The 24,581-nt window shown below is 44.1% G+C and overlaps 1 long non-coding RNA gene across 1 annotated transcript; it reads right to left on the bottom strand.

Moving 5' to 3' along the window:
* Window positions 1–1,617: 1,617 nt before the first annotated feature.
* Window positions 1,618–23,215, bottom strand: LOC105353764. The gene is made up of 3 exons (XR_002875287.1): window positions 23,151–23,215; window positions 23,030–23,044; window positions 1,618–1,895 (listed from the first exon to the last, which is right to left on the bottom strand). It is a non-coding gene; the product is annotated as an uncharacterized LOC105353764 (long non-coding RNA).
* Window positions 23,216–24,581: the final 1,366 nt, after the last annotated feature.

Here is a 24,581-nt window from a genome sequence, read left to right as displayed (position 1 = left end):
AGATGATGCTAAGGAAGGTAAAGAATCAGCCCAGGACTACACTGGAGGAGCTGGTTAATGACCTGAAGAGAGCTGGGACCACCATTTCCAAGGCTACTATAAGTAATCCATTAAAACGTCATGGTTTAAAATCATGTATCACACGGAAGGTTCCCCTGCTGAAGTCAGCCCATGTCAAGGCCCGTCTGAAGTCTGCCAATGATCATCTTGATGATCCAGAGGAGTCATGGGAGAAAGTCTTGTGGTCAGATTAAACCAAAATAGAACTTTTTGGTCTTAACTCCGTTCGGCGTGTTTGGAGGAGGAAGAAGGAGCATCATCCCAAGAACACCAAACCTACAGTGAAGCACAGGGATGGAAGCATCATGCTCTGGGGGTGTTTTTCTGCACAGGGGACAGGACGACTGTACTTTAAGGAGAGGATGAACGGGGCTCTGTATTCTGAGATATTGGGCAAAAGCCTTACCTCAGTCAGAGCGTTGAAGATGGGTCGTGGCTGGGTCTTTCAGCATGACAATGACCCTAAGCACACAGCCAAGAAAACCAAGGAGTGGCTCCGTAAGAAGCATATCAAGGTTCTGGAGTGACCTAGCCAGTCTCCAGATCTAAATCCAACAGAGAATCTTTGGAGGGAGCTGAAACTCCGTGTTGCTCAGCGACAGCCCCAAACCCTGACAGATCTAGAGAAGATCTGTATGGAGGAATGGGCCAAAATCCTTGCTGCAGTGTGTAGAAACCTAGTGTAGAACTACAGGAACAGTTTGACCTCTGTAATTATTAACAAAGGCTTCTGTACCAAATATTCAAGTTGTTTAACTCAAGTGATCAAAACTTATTTGTCACAATAATATACAAATAGTTTAAAAAATAAAAAATAAAAATCGTTCAACGTGATTTCTGAATGCTTCTTCAGATTCTGTCTCTCACTGTGGAAATGCACCTATGATGAACATTTTAGACCCCTGTGGGAGAACTTGCTAAATCACAGGGTGATCAAATACTTATTGACCTCACCGTATGTTGTAATATTGGCCAATATCAAAAACAAAAAAAAAAAAAAAAAAAAAAAAAAAAGGTAGTTAGCAGCTTTGAGAGTAGGGGCAGTAACGCAATAAAGTTTGGAACGTAATATCCAATGGGAAAGATGGTGAAGATCTGAGACCATCAGGAAGCTTCTTCCAACGTCGTTCTACCAGCTAGATGTTTCTGCAGAAGCAACACCTGCTGAGCGTTGGAACCACAAGTAGATCATCTAAAATGGTTTCACGGTTTCCCAGATAATGAAACCATTTCAAACTAGTTTTAGTATTTAAGGTCAACAATCCTGAAATGGCACCAGTGTAAGGACTGGAGAGGTCAGATGTCCAGGATCAGGCTAAATGCTGCAGATTTCTAACATCATTAGAGCAGACAGAACATCATTGTAGTGTTTGAACCTGCAGGAGAATGACAGAAATCTGTATCCTATTTTGAAATGAATTGCACTGTTATGACATTACCATACATGTTTTTCCATATTCATTTTTCTATTAGTCAATAGTGTGATAGAAAGACTAAGTTGAGACTGACACAAGACAACTGCATCTGGTTTCTGGGAGGAAGGGAAGGAGGATCCAGAACAGCAGATCCTCAACAACAAAGTTTTTATTCTCAAAGACAAAACAAATCAGACTTTTATTGGTCATAACATTTGTTCATTAGCAGCAGCTGGAAGTCATTCTTTCTCCAGCTGACTGGAAACCTCTAGTCTCTGGTTTGCTTGCATTCAATGGAAAACCGCTCCTTCCAGATGATCCATTGGGCGCCTTGTAGATCTGCTTCCAACAGAATCATGACCTCCAGGGTTTGGTCTTTTCATTGGGTCAGGACTCCTGCTGCTCCTCCTGCTTACAGATCTGGAGTAACAACAAAAAGGTTAAGAAAAATAAGTGTGTAACAATTTTACTGCACTCACCCACAGAAAAAGTCATTTCTGTTTTAACCAAAATCAGAATAATGTATGCAAAGGCTGAGACAGACAGAGCAATTTAAATAAAATGATAAAAAAGTAAAATTAAATAATTTTATTTAAATAAAATATATATGTTAAAAACTTAATCTAGCCACAGGGGTTGCAAGCCAGTTACTTCTGTGCCGGTCCCAAGCCCGGATAAATAGAGAGGGTTGCGTCAGGAAGGGCATCCGGCGTAAAAATTGCCAAAATAACAATGGGAATCATCCACAACACTTTAGACATACCGGATCGGTCGAGGCCCCGGTTAACAACGACCGCCACCGATGCTGTTAACCTACAGGGTGTCTGTGGAAATTTGACTACTGTTGGTGGAAGAAAGAGGGGAGGCAGAAGGGTCCGTGGCCAGAGAGAGAAGGGAAAAGGCAGGAACATAGGTTTGAGAATAGGGACTCTTAACGTTGGCACAATGACAGGGAAAGGCAGAGAGCTGGCAGACATGATGGAGAGAAGGAAGGTAGATGTACTGTGTGTGCAGGAGACAAGGTGGAAGGGCAGCAAGGCACGTAGTATTGGAGGAGGATACAAACTGTTCTATCATGGTGTTGATAGGAAGATAAACGGGGTAGGAGTGATTCTGAAGGGGGAGTTTGTAAACAGTGTTCTAGAGGTGAAAAGAGTCTCAGACAGGATGATGAGCCTAAAGTTAGAAATTGAAGGGGTGATGGTGAATGTAGTCAGTGGGTATGCGCCACAGGTTGGCTGTGAGTTAGAAGTGAAGGAGAGATTCTGGAGTGAGTTGGATGAGGTCATAGAGAGTATCCCCAGAGGAGAGAGAGTTGTTATTGGAGCAGACTTTAATGGGCATGTTGGTGAGGGCAATAGAGGTGATGAGGAGGTGATGGGCAGGTTTGGTGTGAAGGAAAGGAATCTGGAGGGACAGATGGTGGTGGACTTTGCGAAGAGGATGGAAATGGCTGTGGTCAACACTTACTTCCAGAAGAGAGAGGAACATAGAGTGACATACAGAAGTGGTGGTAGGAGTACTAAGGTGGACTACATCCTATGTAGACGAGGTCATTTGAGAGAGGTTAATGACTGCAAAGTGGTGGTAGGAGAGAGTGTAGCCAGACAGCACCGCATGGTGGTGTGTAAGATGACTCTGGAGGTCAGGAAGAAGAAGAGAGGGAAAACAGAAAAGAAGACCAAGTGGTGGAAGCTACAGAATGAAGAAACTTGTGAGGAATTTAGGCAGAAGTTGAGGCAGGTCCTGGGTGGTCAGGATGAGCTTCCAGAGGACTGGGAAACTACAGCAGAGATTATCAGGGAAACAGGTAGAAAGGTGCTAGGTGTGTCATCTGGAAAGAGGAAAGACGGTAAAGAGACTTGGTGGTGGAATGAGGAAGTACAGGAATGCGTCCAGAGGAAGAGGTTGGCTAAAAGGAAGTGGGATGTAGAAAGGACTGAGGAAGGTAGACAGGAGTACAAGGAAGCGCAGCGTAGAGTGAAGAGAGAGGTGGCAAAGGCCAAACAGAAAGCTTACGATGAGCTATATGACAGGTTAGACACAAAGGAAGGAGAAAAGGACTTGTACAGGCTAGCCAGACAGAGAGACAGAGATGGGAAGGACGTGCAACAGATAAAGGTGATTAAGGACAGAGATGGAAAGGTGCTAACAACCCAGGAGAGTGTACAGAAAAGATGGAAGGAGTATTTTGAGGAGCTGATGAACGAGGAAAATGACAGGGAAAGAAGGGAGGAAGATGTGGTTGTTGTGGAGCAGGAAGTAGCAGAGATTGGAAAGGATGAGGTTAGGAAGGCTCTGAAAAGGATGAAGAGCGGAAAGGCCGTTGGTCCTGATGACGTACCTGTGGAGGTATGGAAGTGCTTAGGAGAGACAGCAGTGGAATTTCTAACAAGGTTGTTCAATAGGATTTTAGAGAGTGAGAAGATGCCTGAGGAATGGAGGAGAAGCGTTCTGGTCCCGATCTTTAAGAACAAGGGTGACACGCAGAACTGCAGCAACTATAGAGGAATAAAGTTGATGAGCCACACAATGAAGCTGTGGGAAAGAGTAGTGGAAGCCAGGCTTAGGAAGAAGGTGGAGATCTGTGAGCAGCAGTATGGTTTCATGCCCCGTAAGAGCACCACTGATGCCATTTTTGCTTTGAGAATGTTGATGGAAAAGTACAGAGATGGTCAGAAGGAGCTGCATTGTGTGTTCGTAGATTCAGAGAAGGCGTATGACAGGGTGCCGAGGGAGGAGCTGTGGTACTGTATGAGGTCGTCTGGAGTGGCAGAGAAGTATGTCAGAGTAGTTCAGGACATGTATGAGAGAAGTATGACGGTGGTGAGATGTGCTGTAGGTCAGACAGAGGAGTTCAAGGTGGAGGTGGGACTACACCAAGGATCAGCTTTGAGTCCCTTTTTGTTTGCTATGCTGATGGACAGGCTGACAGACGAGGTAAGACAGGAATCTCCCTGGACAATGATGTTTGCGGATGACATCGTAATTTGCAGTGAGAGTAGAGAGCAGGTGGAGGAACAGCTAGAGAGGTGGAGGTTTGCTCTGGAAAGAAGAGGCATGAAGGTCAGTCGTAGTAAGACAGAATACATGTGTCTGAACGAGAGGGATCAAGGTAGAAGCGTTAGGTTACAGGGGGCTGAGGTGAAGAAGGTGCAGGAGTTTAAGTACTTGGGGTCAACAGTTCAGTGTGATGGGGAGTGTGGATAAGAGGTGAAGAGGCGAGTGCAGGCAGGTTGGAGCGGGTGGAGGAAAGTGTCAGGAGTGTTGTTTGACAGAAGAGTGCCAGCAAGACTCAAAGGAAAGGTGTACAAGACAGTGGTGAGACCAGCTCTGCTCTATGGGTTAGAGACGGTAGCAGTGAGACAGAGACAAGAGGCTGAGATGGAGGTAGCAGAGATGAAGATGTTGAGGTTCTCCTTAGCAGTGAGCAGGTTAGACAGGATAAGGAACGAGTACATGAGAGGGACGGCTCATGTTGCCTGTGTTAGCGACAAAGTCAGAGAAGCCAGACTGAGATGGTTTGGACATGTTCAGAGGAGGGATGGTGGATATATTGGTAGAAGGATGTTGGAGATGGAGCTGCCTGGCAAGAGGACGGCCAAAGAGGAGATATATGGATGTCTTAACAGAGGACATGAAGTTGGCTAATGTTAGGGTAGAAGATGTTCATGATAGAGTGAGGTGGAAAACGATGATTCGCTGTGGCGACCCCTGATGGGAAAAGCCGAAAGAGAAAGAAGAAGATATATGTTAAAAACTTCCTCTGAAAAACAGACTAAACCTTCATTCTTCAAGCGGGACGACACTCTTCACAGTCCTCCATGTTGGACTGTCAACCTGCAGATGAGTTTTTTCCAGCCATTTAAGTTTTTAAGTTCAGGGACTTTTTGACAAAGTATTTTAAAGAATGTCATGTTCTGCATTCACCCCATCTATTTTTTCTGATTGTTTTCTATTCACGGCCCATTGAAGGACCACGGCAGGGATTTCCCATTTCTAACAACTGGATGTGGTTCACGTTTTACGTCGGATAGTCACCCGACAACCCTCTGCATTTACCCGGACTTGGGACCGGCACATGAAAGCGTTGGAGAGCGCCCCCTTGTGGTTGCATTACCTAACCACTAAAGTATTTTTTCTAACTAAATGTTTTCATCTGTTTCGGGACAAACTGCCACACTTGGGTAATGTTTACATCACCAAGCAATGTTAAGTTATTCATTTAATTTAATTTTAGGTCTATATAAAAATAAAAGCCTTCACATTAGATTTGTTATTAAAACCAACTGCTTAGTTGGGATGTTTTTTTCTAGTTAAACCGTTGTTTTACTTGTCTAGACATTTAGGTTTTTTGTGTTGCCACAAACTACAACTATTTTTTATACGCTTAAAACTCTTTAGTCTAAAATCTTAAATTTTGTTTATTTTTTAAAGTTACTCAAACTTCAGCTGCACTGTAGAGGATTTTTTTTAAATACACAAAGCTAAAACCAAGTTTAAGACCAAACTAAATGCATTTAAAAACCTTTAGTACTCAAGTAAAAATGGTCACTTTACTAATTACTTTAGCTTCCATTTTTTTTGCTTCAGAAAATTACTCCACACAAAAATACAGTTCCACATTCACAAGCATTAAAGTAAACAAAATAAAATAAAGTGATAATGACATTGGTCAGCAGTGATTTGGGTCTCACTGGCACAGGTAGGGTCCATCTTTGGTGCAGGTCAGTGTTCCAGCAGGTCCAAACAAACCAAACGCTGAAGAAATGTTTTTCCAAGTCTTTCCAGAGTGTGTTGATTATTCTGCAGCAATTCTTTAAATAAAAGACATCAGCCTCCTCAGATAGAGGTAAAAAGCCTTGAGGTCCAGCTTGGCTCCAAAGTCGCATTATCCATGTTTTACAGGACTCATTGATTTGGGGGGTGGGGGGGGGGTAATTCCATTTATGATCATCTGTCTCCATCTTCTGAGGTTAGAAGAATTCCTATCCCATCCAACATTACTCTGGACTCCAGCTTCCTTGTGGTTGTAAAGTTCTAGAAAGTGTCCATTTGAACAGTTGAGTACATTCATACGTTTTTAGAGCTTATGGAAGTTTCTCCTTTTACCAACAAGTTAAGATTTTTCCTCTTAAGGCTCAAATGAGCCTTTGCCTTTACACTTAAGTGCCAGCGTTTTCCCATCAACTCAAATATCCAGAGCAGAGGTTGAAGAAATCCAAACATTGAGATCAAAAGTTGAACATCTAAACATCTTTTCTGGTGGACATTTTTCCAGAACAATCCACTCTTCAGATGATCAAGATTCCATATGTTTAAAATAAATCTGACGCGTCACCTCTGCTGCACCGCAATCAACCTTGGTTTGTACTGAAGTGTATTTTTGTGTCCCAGTGAAAGTTTTACATTGGACAAATCAGCCTCGACCACAAAATGCTTTGTTTCAACAGCAACTTCACCCTTGAAGTAAACCTTTTGAGGCAACAGTTGTACCTTTAGAAAAACACTCGTTTTGTTTGTTTTGCAACACAACAGAATTTCTTCCACACAAACAGAACCTCACATTCAACCCAACATTAAGAGATGTGCAAAGTTAAATGGACCCATTTAAATGTTCTGGTAAATGAGGCAAATGCAAACCCACCCTTGAATCAAGAAACTTCAAGATTTAGATTTTGTAAATAAAGAAATGCTTTAAAACCAACAATGCTCAAATCAAACCAGAAAGTTTGTTTTTATACAGAAAATAAAAGTGTGCACACAGTGGACTGCCCCACCTGACCATGTTTAAAGCAAAGTTGGTGTCATCAACAAAGAAATGCCGACACCTGGAGTCCGTCAGTGAGACTTTTCCAAATGAAATTCCCAGGCACTTCATTCTACCCTCAGAAAGAAAGTTTGTTTTTTGCAGTGTAGCAAGAACCGCAGAAGAGCAGCCAAATGTTCTTCTACGTGCCTTCAGTCACTGTGTTTGATATGTTTAGTTATCCACACGTCGCTGAACACACTTTGGTGCCAGCGGTTTCCCATCAACTCAAATATCCAGAGCAGAGGTTGAAGAAATCCAAACATTGAAATCAAAATTAAACATCTAAACATCCTTTCTGGTGGATATTTCCCCAGGAAGAAACAATCCACTTTTCGGATCATGAAGATTCCATATCATTAATTTTTTTCCCCCATCTTCTAATCTGTTTTTCCCCTTTTTGGGTCATGGGGCTGCCGAAGCCCATCCCGTCCACATATGTTTAGAAATAAATTAGTGCACTTAGTTTGTACTTGAGTGCATTTTTGTGTCCCAGTGAAAGTTTTACATCGGACAAATTAGCCTTGACCAGAAAATGCTTTTTTGTTTCAAGAGCAACCTCACCCTTGAAGTAAACCTTTTGAGGCAACAGTTGTAACTTCAGAGAAACACTCGCTTTGTTTGTGGAATTTCTTCCACACAAACAGAACTTCACATTCAATCCAACATTAAGACATGTGCAAAGTTGAATGGGCCCATTGAACTGTTCTGGTAAATGTGGCAAATGCAACCCAACCTTGAATCAAGACACTTCAGTAGGTTTCTCAAAAATGCTCAAATCAAACCAGAAAGTGTGTTTTTGTATAGAAAACAGAGGTGCAAACGGTGGACTTCTCCACCTGACCATGTTTACTTCAAAGTTGGTGTCATCAGCAGTGAAATGCAGACACCTGGGACCCTTCAGTGAAAATTCCAAATAAAATTCCCAGGCAGTTTATTCTACCCCTGAGAGAAAGTGGTTTTTTTCTTTTTTACAGTGTAGCAAGAACCGCAGAAGAGCAGCCAAACACTGAGCGGAACACTGTGTTCAACACATGTTTAGTCATCCATGACATGCATTGATGAACAACTTACTGTGGATAGATCTTAGAAAATATTGGTGCTTTTTGGGGTGGAATTTTTTTTTCAAGCAGGTCCTCATAACTCACCCACTCAAAATGCAGGAAGTGTGGATGTTAAAAAATAAAATAAAAAATTAAATAAAATATAAAACATTCTATTTATCACCAATGATTGGCAGTAAAAACCCAGTAAAACAGTTTTTGATCCTGGAGCAAACCCCACTCAGAGTTCACAAAACATTTTAACCTGAAAGAAATTTTTTTAACAAGCCTTTCAGGCTTGAGACATTGACTTTAGGTAAGAGACGCACCTTTGTAGAGATCAAACAATTATGGTTTGTGTAACACACATTACACAAACCAAAGAGTTAATAGGTTTTTGATTTTATGAATACAAAAATGAGACCAACCAACAAGACCTGAAAAGATTAAGCTTGAAGCCCATTGAAAAGAATGCTCTAGCTGGAACCCATATATACTCAAGTCAACCATGTTGTGGTGTGATCAGAGTGCAACAGGGAAAACATACAAGCTCATGAAATTGAGGTGGACTTCAGTCGACCATGTTTACCTCCACATTCCTTTTGGCGATGAGGAACTAAAGAGACTTTGAGGCTGCAAGAACATTTCCCACAAAAAATGAGGCAGCTTATTCTGCCACCAGAAAGAAAATGAGACCAGATTGAATTTTCATCATGACAGAAAAGTGTGTCGACTGTACGCATATTCATGCACAGTCAACCCAAAAGCACAGGTTTGACCATCGTAAATACAGTTGTCTCTAAGGGCATGAGGCAGCCGAGGTGTTTCCAGGCCAGCCAAGAGACGTGGTCTCTCCAGCATATCCTGGTCCTCCCCGGGGAGGCATCTGGATAAGATGCCCGAACCAACTTAACTGGCTCCTTTTATTGTGCAGGAGAAGCGGTTCTACTCAGAGCTCTGCGGGTGACCGAGCTTCTCCCCCATCTCTAAGGGAGCGTCCAGCCAGTCTAAGGAGAAAGCTCATTTCAGGCGCTTGTATTCAGGACCTCGTTCTCATTAGAGCTCATGAACATAGGTGAATATTGGAACGAAGATCGAGCGGTATATTGAGAGCTTTGCTTTTTGGCAACACGTCATTAAATGCATTTCATGGTTGCAGAGCTTAATTTTGGAATGGCTGGAAACAAAAAATAAAAAAACATTTAACCTTTAAAAAAGAAAACTAACGTTAGAATGCACTCCAGAACAGCTCTCGTGGTGAACTCCCAACCACACAAACCACTTTAACCCTGAAAGAACAAAAGAGTTTAAGTTCGTTCAAAAGAATGTTGTGGCTGGAGGCCTGATCTTCAAGGTCCCATCTTAAAGAAGTTAACCTTTTGAACAAAAGTCAACCAAGTTTGGGGCTGAACAGAAATTTTTTGATTAAAAGACGAAGATGGAATATACCCACAATGTTGCTGACAGAAAGTCAGAAGCTTGAGGCAGACTTCAACCATTTACTTCACAGGGAAGTTGCTTTGGGCTTTAAAGAAAGGCAGTTACCTGGAGGATGCATGACAAAAACTCACGCCAAACAGGAAGGTTTTTGTGCCACCACAAAGAAAAAACCCAAATGAAAAATACATTGAAGCATCAAAAGGCAAGGTTCTCCACAGTCAGCTTTTGTTTTTAAAATGACCACGTTTGGCTTTAAAACCTTCAGTTTTAAAAATATCATTATAGACCATTGAATGAGCTGCTGCTACCCAAAGAAAATAAAAACCATAAAATAGTTAAATTAAAAAGCTCTTACAGGCCATTGAAATTTACCTAGAGTTCTGAGATCCAAGTGCTCATTACCATTGTCTTTAGGTGGATAATGCTGTCGTGGTCTGGGAGAGCGCTGTGGTAAAGACATGTGGTCGAGCCAGGTCCTGTAGTAAAAACAGTACCAGAAAACCGTTTCTTTACCAGGACATAGCAAGATACCTCTTAAAAAAAACAAAAAACCACCAGGTATAAAGAATTTATGTGAGTGTAAGTTCAGTGTGTACAAATGTTTTTCCCCCCCGAGGTTAGGCGAGCACTTGCTCAAAAAACAGCGTAGGATGTCACGTGCAGTGTGGACTGAGGTGATGGTAGTGTGTTTTTCCCGAGGTTAGGTGAGCACTTGCTCAAAAAACAGTAGCGTAGGATGTCACGTGCAGTGTGGACTGAGGTGATGGTAGTGTGTTTTTCCCGAGGTTAGGTGAGCACTTGCTCAAAAAACAGTAGCGTAGGATGTCACGTGCAGTTTGGACTAAGGTGATGGTTGCATTTTCCCCGAGGTTAGGTGAGCACTTGCTCAAAAAACAGTAGCGTAGGATGTCACGTGCAATGTGGACTGAGGTGATGGTAGTGTGTTTTTCCCGAGGTTAGGTGAGCACTTGCTCAAAAAACAGTAGCGTAGGATGTCACGTGCAGTTTGGACTAAGGTGATGGTTGCATTTTCCCCGAGGTTAGGTGAGCACTTGCTCAAAAAACAGTAGCGTAGGATGTCACGTGCAATGTGGACTGAGGTGATGGTTGCATTTTTCCCGAGGTTAGGCGAGCACTTGCTCAAAAAACAGCGTAGGATGTCACGTGCAGTGTGGACTGAGGTGATGGTAGTGTGTTTTCCCCGAGGTTAGGCGAGCACTTGCTCAAAAAACCGTAGCGTAGGATGTCACGTGCAGTGTGGACTGAGGTGATGGTTGCATTTTCCCCGAGGTTAGGCGAGCACTTGCTCAAAAAACAGTGGCGTAGGATGTCACGTTTAGTGTGGACTGAGGTGATGGTTGCATTTTTCCCGAGGTTAGGCGAGCACTTGCTCAAGAAACAGGGTAGAATGTCACGTGCAGTGTGGACTGAGGTGATGGTAGAGTGTTTTTTCCGAGGTTAGGTGAGCACTTGCTCAAAAAACAGCGTAGAATGTCACGTGCAGTGTGGACTGAGGTGATGGTAGTGTGTTTTTCCCGAGGTTAGGTGAGCACTTGCTCAAAAAACCGTAGCGTAGGATGTCACGTGCAGTGTGGACTGAGGTAATGGTTGCATTTTTCCCGAGGTTAGGCGAGCACTTGCTCAAAAAACAGCATAGAATGTCACGTGCAGTGTGGACTGAGGTGATGGTAGTGTGTTTTTCCCGAGGTTAGGTGAGCACTTGCTCAAAAAACAGCGTAGAATGTCACGTGCAGTGTGGACTGAGGTGATGGTAGAGTGTTTTTCCCCCGAGGTTAGGTGACCACTTGCTCAAAAAACAGCGTAGAATGTCACGTGCAGTGTGGACTGAGGTGATGGTTGAGTGTTTTTTCCGAGGTTAGGCGAGCACTTGCTCAAAAAACAGCGTAGAATGTCACGTGCAGTGTGGACTGAGGTGATGGTATTGTGTTTTTCCCGAGGTTAGGTGAGCACTTGCTCAAAACACAGTAGCGTAGAATGTCACGTGCAGTGTGGACTGAGGTGATGGTTGAGTGTTTTTTCCGAGGTTAGGCGAGCACTTGCTCAAAAAACAGCGTAGAATGTCACGTGCAGTGTGGACTGAGGTGATGGTAGTGTGTTTTTCCACGAGGTTAGGTGAGCACCTGCTCAAAAAACAGCGTAGAATGTCACGTGCAGTGTGGACTGAGGTAATGGTAGTTTGTTTTTCCCGAGGTTAGGCGAGCACTTGCTCAAAAAACAGTGGCGTAGGATGTCACGTGCAGTGTGGACTGAGGTGATGGTTGCATTTTTCCCGAGGTTAGGCGAGCACTTGCTCAAGAAACAGGGTAGAATGTCACGTGCAGTGTGGACTGAGGTGATGATTGCATTTTTTCCGAGGTTAGGCGAGCACTTGCTCAAAAAACAGGGTAGAATGTCACTTTCAGTGTGGACTGAGGTGATGGTAGAGTGTTATTCCCCGAGGTTAGGTGAGCACTTGCTCAAAAAACAGCGTAGAATGTCACGTGCAGTGTGGACTGAGGTAATGGTAGTGTGTTTTCCGAGGTTAGGTGAGCACTTGCTCAAAAAACAGCGTAGGATGTCACGTGCAGTGTGGACTGAGGTAATGGTTGCATTTTTCCCGAGGTTAGGCGAGCACTTGCTCAAAAAACAGCGTAGAATGTCACGTGCAGTGTGGACTGAGGTGAAGATTGCATTTTTTCCGAGGTTAGGCGAGCACTTGCTCAAAAAACCGTAGCGTAGGATGTCACGTGCAGTGTGGACTGAGGTAATGGTTGCATTTTTCCCGAGGTTAGGCGAGCACTTGCTCAAAAAACAGCGTAGGATGTCACGTGCAGTGTTGACTGAGGTGATGGTAGAGTGTTTTTTCCGAGGTTAGGTGAGCACTTGCTCAAAAAACAGCGTAGGATGTCACGTGCAGTGTTGACTGAGGTGATGGTAGTGTGTTTTTCCCGAGGTTAGGCGAGCACTTGCTCAAAAAACCGTAGCGTACAATGTCACGTGCAGTGTGGACTGAGGTGATGGTAGTGTGTTTTCCCCGAGGTTAGGCGAGCACTTGCTCAAAAAACAGCGTAGGATGTCACGTGCAGTGTGGACTGAGGTGATGGTAGTGTGTTTTTCCCGAGGTTAGGCGAGCATCAGCTCAATACAAAGCGTAGAATGTCACGTGCAGTGTGGACTGAGGTGATGATTGCATTTTCCCCGAGGTTAGGCGAGCACTTGCTCAAAAAAACAGCGTAGGATGTCGCGTGCAGTGTGGCCTGAGGTGATGGTAGTGTGTTTTTCCCGAGGTTAGGCGAGCACTTGCTCAAAAAACAGCGTAAAATGTCACGTGCAGTGTGGACTGAGGTGATGGTTGCATTTTTCCCGAGGTTAGGCGAGCACTTGCTCAAAAAACAGTAGCGTAGGATGTCACGTGCAGTGTGGACTGAGGTGATGGTTGCATTTTTCCCGAGGTTAGGCGAGCACTTGCTCAACAAACAGCGTAGAATGTCACGTGCAGTGTGGACTGAGGTGATGGTTGCATTTTCCCCGAGGTTAGGCGAGCACTTGCTCAAAAAACAGCGTAGAATGTCACGTGCAGTGTGGACTGAGGTAATGGTTGCATTTTTCCCCGAGGTTAGGCGAGCACTTGCTCAAAAAACAGCGTAGAATGTCACTTGCAGTGTTGACTGAGGTGATAGTAGAGTGTTTTTTCCCGAGGTTAGGCGAGCAACTGCTCAAAAAACAGCGTAGAATGTCACGTGCAGTGTGGACTGAGGTGATGGTTGCATTTTTCCCGAGGTTAGGCGAGCACTTGCTCAAAAAACAGCGTAGAATGTCACGTGCAGTGTGGACTGAGGTGATGGTTGCATTTTTCCCGAGGTTAGGCGAGCACTTGCTCAAAAAACAGCGTAGAATGTCACGTGCAGTGTGGACTGAGGTGATGGTTGCATTTTTCCCGAGGTTAGGCGAGCACTTGCTCAAAAAACAGCGTAGAATGTCACTTGCACTGTGGACTAAGGTGATGGTAGAGTGTTTTTCCCCGAGGTTAGGCGAGCAACTGCTCAAAAAACAGCGTAGAATGTCACGTGCAGTGTGGACTGAGGTGATGGTTGCATTTTTCCCGAGGTTAGGCGAGCACTTGCTCAAAAAACAGCGTAGAATGTCACTTGCACTGTGGACTAAGGTGATGGTAGAGTGTTTTTCCCCGAGGTTAGGCGAGCAACTGCTCAAAAAACAGCGTAGAATGTCACGTGCAGTGTGGACTGAGGTGATGGTTGCATTTTTCCCGAGGTTAGGCGAGCACTTGCTCAAAAAACAGCGTAGAATGTCACTTGCACTGTGGACTAAGGTGATGGTAGAGTGTTTTTCCCCGAGGTTAGGCGAGCAACTGCTCAAAAAACAGCGTAGAATGTCACGTGCAGTGTGGACTGAGGTGATGGTTGCATTTTTCCCGAGGTTAGGCGAGCACTTGCTCAAAAAACAGCGTAGAATGTCACTTGCACTGTGGACTAAGGTGATGGTAGAGTGTTTTTCCCCGAGGTTAGGCGAGCAACTGCTCAAAAAACAGCGTAGAATGTCACGTGCAGTGTGGACTGAGGTGATGGTTGCATTTTTTCCGAGGTTAGGCGAGCACTTGCTCAAAAAACAGCGTAGGATGTCGCGTGCAGTGTGGACTGAGGTGATGGTTGCATTTTTCCCGAGGTTAGGCGAGCACTTGCTCAAAAAACAGCGTAGGATGTCGCGTGCAGTTTGGACTGAGGTGATGGTAGTGTGTTTTTCCCGAAGTTAGGCGAGCACTTGCTCAAAAAACAGCGTAGAATGTCACGTGCAGTGTGGACTGAGGTGATGGTTGCATTTTTCCCGAGGTTAGGCGAGCACTTGCTCAAAAAACAGCGTAGAATGTCACTTGCAGTGTTGACTGAGGTGATGGTAGTGGGTTTTTCCCGAGGTTAGGCGAGCACTTGCTCAAAAAACAGCGTAGGATGTCACGTGCAGTGTGGACTGAGGTAATGGTAGTGCGTTTTTCCCGAGGTTAGGCGAGCACTTGCTCAAAAAACAGTAGCGTAGGATGTCACGTGCAGTGTGGACTGAGGTGATGGTAGTGTGTTTTCCCCGAGGTTAGGCGAGCACTTGCTCAAAAAACAGCGTAGGATGTCGCGTGCAGTTTGGACTGAGGTGATGGTAGAGTGTTTTTTCCGAGGTTAGGCGAGCACTTGCTCAAAAAACAGCGTAGGATGTCACGTGCAGTGTGGACTGAGGTGATGGTTGCATTTTTCCCGAGGTTAGGCGAGCACTTGCTCAAGAAACAGCGTAGAATGTCACGTGCAGAGTGGACTGAGGTGATGGTAGTGTGTTTTTCCCGAGGTTAGGCGAGCACTTGCTCAAGAAACAGCGTAGAATGTCACGTGCAGAGTGGACTGAGGTGATGGTAGTGTGTTTTCCCCGAGGTTAGGTGAGCACTTGCTCAAAAAACAGCGTAGAATGTCACGTGCAGTGTGGACTGAGGTGATGGTAGTGTGTTTTTCCCGAGGTTAGGCGAGCACTTGCTCAAAAAACCGTAGCGTACGATGTCACGTGCAGTTTGGACTGAGGTGATGGTAGTGTGTTTTTCCCGAGGTTAGGCGAGCACTTGCTCAAAAAACAGCGTAGAATGTCACTTGCAGTGTTGACTGAGGTGATGGTAGAGTGTTTTTTCCCGAGGTTAGGCGAGCAATTGCTCAACAAACAGCGTAGAATGTCACGTGCAGTGTGGACTGAGGTGATGGTTGCATTTTTCCCGAGGTTAGGCGAGCACTTGCTCAACAAACAGCGTAGAATGTCACGTGCAGTGTGGACTGAGGTGATGGTTGCATTTTTCCCGAGGTTAGGCGAGCACTTGCTCAAAAAACAGCGTAGAATGTCACTTGCAGTGTTGACTGAGGTGATGGTAGAGTGTTTTTCCCCGAGGTTAGGCGAGCAATTGCTCAAAAAACAGCGTAGAATGTCACGTGCAGTGTGGACTGAGGTGATGGTTGCATTTTTCCCGAGGTTAGGCGAGCACTTGCTCAAAAAACAGCGTAGAATGTCACTTGCAGTGTTGACTGAGGTGATGGTAGAGTGTTTTTCCCCGAGGTTAGGCGAGCACTTGCTCAAAAAACAGCGTAGGATGTCACGTGCAGTGTGGACTGAGGTGATGGTAGTGTGTTTTTCCCGAGGTTAGGCGAGCACTTGCTCAAAAAACAGCGTAGAATGTCACGTGCAGTGTGGACTGAGGTGATGGTTGCATTTTTCCCGAGGTTAGTCGAGCACTTGCTCAAAAAACAGTTGCGTAGGATGTCACGTGCAGTGTGGACTGAGGTGATGGTTGCATTTTTCCCGAGGTTAGGCGAGCACTTGCTCAAAAAACAGCGTAGAATGTCATGTGCAGTGTGGACTGAGGTGATGGTTGCATTTTTCCCGAGGTTAGGCGAGCACTTGCTCAAAAACCAGTGGCGTACAATGTCATGTTTAGTAAGGACTGAGGTGATGGTAGTGTTTTTCCCGAGGTTAAGCGAGCACTTGCTCAAAAAACAGCGTAGAATGTCACGTGCAGTGTTGACTGAGGTGATGGTAGAGTGTTTTTTCCGAGGTTAGGCGAGCACTTGCTCAAAAAACAGCGTAGAATGTCACGTGCAGTGTGGACTAAGGTGATGGTTGCATTTTTCCCGAGGTTAGGCGAGCACTTGCTCAAAAAACAGCGTAGAATGTCACGTGCAGTGTGGACTGAGGTAATGGTAGTGCGCTTTTCCCGAGGTTAGGTGAGCACTTGCTCAAAAAACAGCGTAGGATGTCACATGCAGTGTGGACTGAGGTGATGGTTGCAATTTTTCCAAGGTTAGGTGAGCACTTGCTCAAAAAACAGTGGCGTACAATGTCATGTTTAGTATGGACTGAGGTGATGGTAGTGTGTTTTTCCCCGAGGTTAAGCGAGCACTTGCTCAAAAAACAGCGTAGGATGTCACGTGCAGTTTGGACTGAGGTGATGGTAGTGGGTTTTTCCCGAGGTTAGGCAAGCACTTGCTCAAAAAACAGCGTAGGATGTCGCGTGCAGTTTGGACTGAGGTGATGGTAGAGTGTTTTTTCCGAGGTTAGGCGAGCACTTGCTCAAAAAACAGCGTAGGATGTCACGTGCAGTGTGGACTGAGGTAATGGTAGTGCGTTTTTCCCGAGGTTAGGCGAGCACTTGCTCAAAAAACAGTAGCGTAGGATGTCACGTGCAGTGTGGACTGAGGTGATGGTAGTGTGTTTTCCCCGAGGTTAGGCGAGCACTTGCTCAAAAAACAGCGTAGGATGTCACGTGCAGTGTGGACTGAGGTGATGGTTGCATTTTTCCCGAGGTTAGGCGAGCACTTGCTCAAAAAACAGCGTAGGATGTCGCGTGCAGTTTGGACTGAGGTGATGGTAGAGTGTTTTTTCCGAGGTTAGGCGAGCACTTGCTCAAAAAACAGCGTAGGATGTCACGTGCAGTGTGGACTGAGGTGATGGTTGCATTTTTCCCGAGGTTAGGCGAGCACTTGCTCAAGAAACAGCGTAGAATGTCACGTGCAGTGTGGACTGAGGTGATGGTAGTGTGTTTTTCCCGAGGTTAGGCGAGCACTTGCTCAAAAAACCGTAGCGTACGATGTCACGTGCAGTTTGGACTGAGGTGATGGTTGCATTTTTCCCGAGGTTAGGCGAGCACTTGCTCAAAAAACCGTAGCGTACGATGTCACGTGCAATTTGGACTGAGGTGATGGTAGTGTGTTTTTCCCGAGGTTAGGCGAGCACTTGCTCAAAAAACAGCGTAGAATGTCACTTGCAGTGTTGACTGAGGTGATGGTAGAGTGTTTTTTCCCGAGGTTAGGCGAGCAATTGCTCAAAAAACAGCGTAGAATGTCACGTGCAGTGTGGACTGAGGTGATGGTTGCATTTTTCCCGAGGTTAGGCGAGCACTTGCTCAACAAACAGCGTAGAATGTCACGTGCAGTGTGGACTGAGGTGATGGTTGCATTTTCCCCGAGGTTAGGCGAGCACTTGCTCAAAAAACAGCGTAGAATGTCACGTGCAGTGTGGACTGAGGTAATGGTTGCATTTTTCCCCGAGGTTAGGCGAGCACTTGCTCAAAAAACAGCGTAGAATGTCACTTGCAGTGTTGACTGAGGTGATAGTAGAGTGTTTTTTCCCGAGGTTAGGCGAGCAACTGCTCAAAAAACAGCGTAGAATGTCACGTGCAGTGTGGACTGAGGTGATGGTTGCATTTTTCCCGAGGTTAGGCGAGCACTTGCTCAAAAAACAGCGTAGAATGTCACGTGCAGTGTGGACTGAGGTGATGGTTGCATTTTTCCCGAGGTTAGGCGAGCACTTGCTCAAAAAACAGCGTAGAATGTCACGTGCAGTGTGGACTGAGGTGATGGTTGCATTTTTCCCGAGGTTAGGCGAGCACTTGCTCAAAAAACAGCGTAGAATGTCACTTGCACTGTGGACTAAGGTGATGGTAGAGTGTTTTTCCCCGAGGTTAGGCGAGCAACTGCTCAAAAAACAGCGTAGAATGTCACGTGCAGTGTGGACTGAGGTGATGGTTGCATTTTTCCCGAGGTTAGGCGAGCACTTGCTCAAAAAACAGCGTAGAATGTCACTTGCACTGTGGACTAAGGTGATGGTAGAGTGTTTTTCCCCGAGGTTAGGCGAGCAACTGCTCAAAAAACAGCGTAGAATGTCACGTGCAGTGTGGACTGAGGTGATGGTTGCATTTTTCCCGAGGTTAGGCGAGCACTTGCTCAAAAAACAGCGTAGAATGTCACTTGCACTGTGGACTAAGGTGATGGTAGAGTGTTTTTCCCCGAGGTTAGGCGAGCAACTGCTCAAAAAACAGCGTAGAATGTCACGTGCAGTGTGGACTGAGGTGATGGTTGCATTTTTCCCGAGGTTAGGCGAGCACTTGCTCAAAAAACAGCGTAGAATGTCACTTGCACTGTGGACTAAGGTGATGGTAGAGTGTTTTTCCCCGAGGTTAGGCGAGCAACTGCTCAAAAAACAGCGTAGAATGTCACGTGCAGTGTGGACTGAGGTGATGGTTGCATTTTTTCCGAGGTTAGGCGAGCACTTGCTCAAAAAACAGCGTAGGATGTCGCGTGCAGTGTGGACTGAGGTGATGGTTGCATTTTTCCCGAGGTTAGGCGAGCACTTGCTCAAAAAACAGCGTAGGATGTCGCGTGCAGTTTGGACTGAGGTGATGGTAGTGTGTTTTTCCCGAAGTTAGGCGAGCACTTGCTCAAAAAACAGCGTAGAATGTCACGTGCAGTGTGGACTGAGGTGATGGTTGCATTTTTCCCGAGGTTAGGCGAGCACTTGCTCAAAAAACCGTAGCGTAGGATGTCACGTGCAGTTTGGACTGAGGTGATGGTTGCATTTTTCCCCGAGGTTAGGCGAGCACTTGCTCAAAAACAGTAGCATAGAATGTCATCTTCATTGTTGACTAAGGTGATGGTAGAGTGTTTTTCCCCGAGGTTAGGCGAGCACTTGCTCAAAAAACAGCGTAGAATGTCACGTGCAGTGTGGACTGAGGTGATGGTTGCATTTTTTCCGAGGTTAGGCGAGCACTTTCTCAAAAAACAGCGTAGAATGTCACGTGCAGTGTGGACTGAGGTGATGGTTGCATTTTTCCCGAGGTTAGGCGAGCACTTGCTCAAAAAACAGCGTAGAATGTCACGTGCAGTGTGGACTGAGGTGATGGTTGCATTTTTTCCGAGGTTAGGCGAGCACTTGCTCAAAAAACAGCGTAGGATGTCGCGTGCAGTGTGGACTGAGGTGATGGTTGCATTTTTCCCGAGGTTAGGCGAGCACTTGCTCAAAAAACAGCGTAGGATGTCGCGTGCAGTTTGGACTGAGGTGATGGTAGTGTGTTTTTCCCGAAGTTAGGCGAACACTTGCTCAAAAACAGTAGCATAGAATGTCATCTTCATTGTTGACTGAAGGGATGTGGCATTTTCCCGAGCACTTGCTTAAACAAAAACAAAACAGCGTAGGATGTCATTCAACGTGGACTGAGATGATTGTAGCATTATTCAGAGGTTCAGTTAGCACTGGCGCAATAATAGTAGCATTGGATGTGGTCCATGTTTAGTGGTTTTTTAGCTTTGGTTTGACTTCCAGTTCATCCACAAGACAGGTTTCAAGTTGCTCCATTGACTTATTGGGACAGTCCACTTTTCCAGTTTCCAACTGATCTTTTTTTGGGCCAAAATAGTTTAAGGTTTTTCTTCCTGCTTTTCAAGGCGTTTTCCTTGACATTCATTGCAGGCCTTTCCATGACTCAAGCATTGTTTGGATGAAGGTTTAGGTCCAATGGCTTTAACATTCAGTCTCTGCGCCTCTGTGTTGGTTTGTTTGAGAGCAACTTTTTCCAAGTTCCATCACTGAAAGTTTGAGCATTGTAAAGGGCCATTTCAATAGCTGGAGAAATCTTGACATTATCCATTAAAGAAGAGTCTTAGTCCATTTTTTATTTCCCAATCTGATGCTTAAAATCTGTCCTGGGTCCTTGAATCTTTTAGAACACAAAGTTGCACATCCTGGCTTTCGGTTTCAGGTCATTCACACAATTCTTTGTACACTGCTTTGTGAGAAAAAAAATAAAAAAAATAACTTAGTTTACATGTTTTACCAAAAATAAATCACAGCTCTTTAAAATCATAAAAAACAAAAACACATTCAGAAATATTACATTTGGTGTTGGGAAACTTCCATTTATGCTACAAAAGTTTAAAAACAAGTTACTAAGTTGTTGACCAGAATACAGCATTTAGTGAGTCGAGGAAGTGTGCTGGAGAATGAGAAATTAATTTTTAAAATTTTAACTACTACTAAACTTTGAAATATTTTTTTTAATGACTGTACAAGTCCCATTTTATCTTTGCTTTATACTAAGCTTATTTATTCATAGAAATATTAATTTTTAAGATTTTACTATTTTAAAGTTCCCTTTTTTCAAATTTTGAAAAAGAGGAGAGTAGGAAAGGAGATTATTCTACAAAACTCAGATTAGGAAGAGTAAAAGAACAAGAGAACAATTAACTGAAGAGATGCATCTCAATAGAGGAGGAACAGGCAGACAGGATGCATAGAAACATGACGGCTTCAGAGAAACAGATGTAGGCAGATGGACCAGCGGATCCAGACTTAAGAGAAATCAGAGCAAGTCAGCAGATCAAAAAACAGGAGATGCAGACACGAAAAGATCCAGACAGACCCAACATGAAAGTACCAGTAGTGTTAAGATCCAAGATCCAAAGAGGAAAGAGAGAGAGGATCTAAAAGACAGAAAAGAAATCAAAAGTTAAACAAGACAAACCAGAAGAGAAAATCCACAGATAGAGATAGCTCCCAAACTGCTCTGTGACAAAGAATGACTCAGACGAGCATCACCAACACCGGTGGATGTGGCAGATGGTGCATGCAGTCCTCCCTGACCTACAGCTCCCTGGTTGTGGGCTGAGCTTTTACTTCCATTGACACGACTGCACCAACAGAACCACAGGAACCTTAAACCTTCAGACCAGCATCAATGACAATGTTAATCTAGTAAACCAAAGAAAACCAGAGCAAGACCATGAACCAAAACCACTGAACCAAACCACTTTCAAACAGTCCCAACCGGACCATCACAGAAACTTTTTTTTAAAGCAGCACAGTAACAAAAAACTCAATGGGATTCAGAAACATCCAGATCAAATAGATTTAAACCACAGAGAAGTTACTGTGCATCAGCGTGCAGCACTTAACTAAACAGGGCTTGACCAAGTCTAGTGTTCAAATATCTATAGATTCAAGAAATTATACTTAAGAAATGTTCACTGAAGATGAGAGGAATAACGGGTCATATGTGATTTAATGTTTGCTGAGATGATATAAGTATAGATAGTGTGTGTGAATATTTCTTTTAGTTATGATGAATAATTGTTAAGATGGCATCTGACTTTTGTTTAGTGTATTACTTTATATCTGCTATAGTTTTGATACTTGTGTCCTATCATTTTAAAGCTTGAACTCAACATAACATAAACAGTGGGAGGCCTGAGCGCAGGCAGTAATGGAATAAAAAAATGGGGTCTTACCTGTCGTAGCTCTACCTGGAAAAAAAAACTGCACAAACTGATCCAATCACAGTGTAGGAAGAAGACTCAGCTGCTGAAAAGGAAAGATTTTCTCCTTGTTTAAACTCCAAACCAATAATCCTTCACCGATTCAGCTCCAGCCCAACAACCACAACCTCTAGAAACCTGAGAGCAGCTGCTGGTCAGAACAGCCTTCAAACTACAGACCTGCACCGAGATAATACAGGAGCGACACTTTCCTGAAGACCCAATCCTGACCAGACTGGACTCTTCTACACAAACAAGCTCCAGGAAGTTTGAGAGCAAACACTAAAGTCTGATGCTGAAGCTCAACTTTGACCTGACAGAGGAAACAGCACTGAAGGCGACTTCACCACAGATGAGGAAGAACTTATTAGAACAGGGTCAAAATTAAACAGATCATTTATCAGAAAGGGTCAGAACATCACACATTAACACAAAGACACAAGTAATAAGAAACAAGGTAAAGAGGGGCACGGCGGCCCAAAAGTCAGACAGTGGCGGCACGGCGCCCATAAAAGGAAATGCAGGAAAGAGGTAGATGGTACTTTTGAGGAGCTCCACGCAATGAGACGCTCCACGCAAGGAACCGCGCAACGCAACGACACGCTCCGCAATGAAATGTGGATGTGTGCATCAAAAATGTGTCACGTAAATGAAATGTCCAAAATTGCTGAAAATTCTAAATGAAGACCGCGAGCGCGTAAAATTCTGATGGTCCAGGTCGGAGGAAAATGTTGGAACATAAGAGATAAAATCTACAAACTACAGATTGTTCTCATAAAATCCTGGAAGTTCCAGATGAAATCTACATTCCTGAACCGATTCTATTTTATTGGACGGACACAAAACAGTTTTTATGCATGAAAGGAGGTTAAAGGAAGAAAAAACTACAAGTTCAAGCAGCACCTACCTGATCTGGAAGACCTGCAGGAGGAAAAGTTAGTTAAACATCAAAACACATTTCAGCTGAAAATACCCTGAAACAAGAAGTTCCATCCTCACTGTGACCAATAAAAACCCAGCAGGACGTTGACTGCTGCACTAAACGGCTAATAAATGTAAAGAAGTCGCCTTCAATGCAAGCTTAGAAAAAGAGGAAAAGAGAAAGATCGGCACGGCGGCCAAAACAAGAAAAGAAGGACTTACAGGTTGAAGATCTTCCTGAGGAGAAAGAAAAAAAAATTCTTTAGAAGTCAACTCTTTTTGAAATACAATAAAATGCGATTCTCTATGAGTTCTGGCTTTAATGAACTTTAGTAATAGTTACCTCTTTGTTCTGTTCTCTGTGGGCTCCACTTCATTTTCCAGTCAGGCGTCGTGTTTCCAGCAAAGAGTCCTGGGAAAGAGAGTCCAGCCATAAATCGTCTGCTTCATTTTTATTGTTTTAATCATGTTTATTTGAAATGTTTAATCATGTCATTCAATCGGTGACACTTCAGCAATTAAAGAGAAGAAAAAAAATCTAAATAACAGCTAAAATGCACCCTTTTCAGAAATTGACAAGCAACTTTAGGTCAATTAAAAATCCAAAAATATGTTTAACACAAAGATTTGTCTTATGACCAGTTATCCTCTTTGCTTTGCAGTGTAACTAAGTGTTTAAAATTATATTTCTACACATCAGTTTAAAACCTGTTAAACTTCTGAATAACTTGAAAACAAATCCATAATCCAACAGAACCAAGCAGAAAGCAGCGACCCAAATAATACAGAAAGAAAAAGAACATTCTGGAATATATTTAAGAATCTAAGAACAGTTTAAATTACAATACTGTGAAATATGCCATTTTTAGATTTACTAATTAAATCATTAAGTAGAGAAAAAAGTACATATTTGAAAGTATTGACAGTTAAAAACAAGGAAAATGCCGCCACAGAAAAGGCCTCAGACCTTTAAATTCAGGCTCCAAACTTTCTCCATGAAGAACCTCTAAAGTTCTTCCAGCAGGAGAACATCTCCATAAAACATCACATCTGACTGTAAAGTTCAGGTTCAAAAGCAGAATTTCACCAACAACCCGAGCAGAACACAAAACCACTGACCTGCAGCTCCGCCGCAGCCGCATCCCGGAGAACCGAGCCGAACACCAACAGCTGGACCCAATTACCGCTAATGAAGCCCCAGCAGCAGGTGTGTGGAGCACGTGACCCGCCGCTCTTCCGGGAGAACAGCCAATCCCTTTGAAGTTTACATAGTGACGCAGTAAAGGCGCCAAATAAAGCCCATCCGTAAAACATGAAAAATGAATGATTGAACGGCTTCCTCCCTGTCGTGTGCTCGTTTTACCAGCAGGGGGCGACAATGTTGAACTTCAGTGCCTCAGAGCTCCTCGTGATGCAGTCCTGTCACTTCTCAGAGAAGGAAAACATTGAGGGAGGGGTCACAGAAGACAAACAGATGAGCCTCAGTCCAACCTTCTTCTTTTTCTTCTGTTGGACAGCAGTCTTCCTGTGGAACATCCAGCAGGATCTGTTTGTCCATCAGTTGCTGCATGTGCTTTGTGACTCTTTAAACTCCAAGTGTGTTTGATTCCTGTGTTCTGAACTCCCTCAGTTCTGCAAATTCACTCTGATGAAGATGAGTAGCTTGGAGGAAGAGGAGGGAACAGAGCAATTAAAAAGTGACCGTTTCAAAGATCCACCTGATAACTTCATACATGGACTCCCAAATCCAATGTAAGGCTGTTTCTTTTTTTCC

Source organism: Oryzias latipes, chromosome 18 (assembly GCF_002234675.1).
Source record: "Oryzias latipes chromosome 18, ASM223467v1".
Taxonomy (NCBI): domain Eukaryota; kingdom Metazoa; phylum Chordata; class Actinopteri; order Beloniformes; family Adrianichthyidae; genus Oryzias; species Oryzias latipes.
The sequence above is the reverse complement of the archived record's forward strand: the minus strand, read 5'-3'. Positions and strand labels throughout refer to the sequence as shown.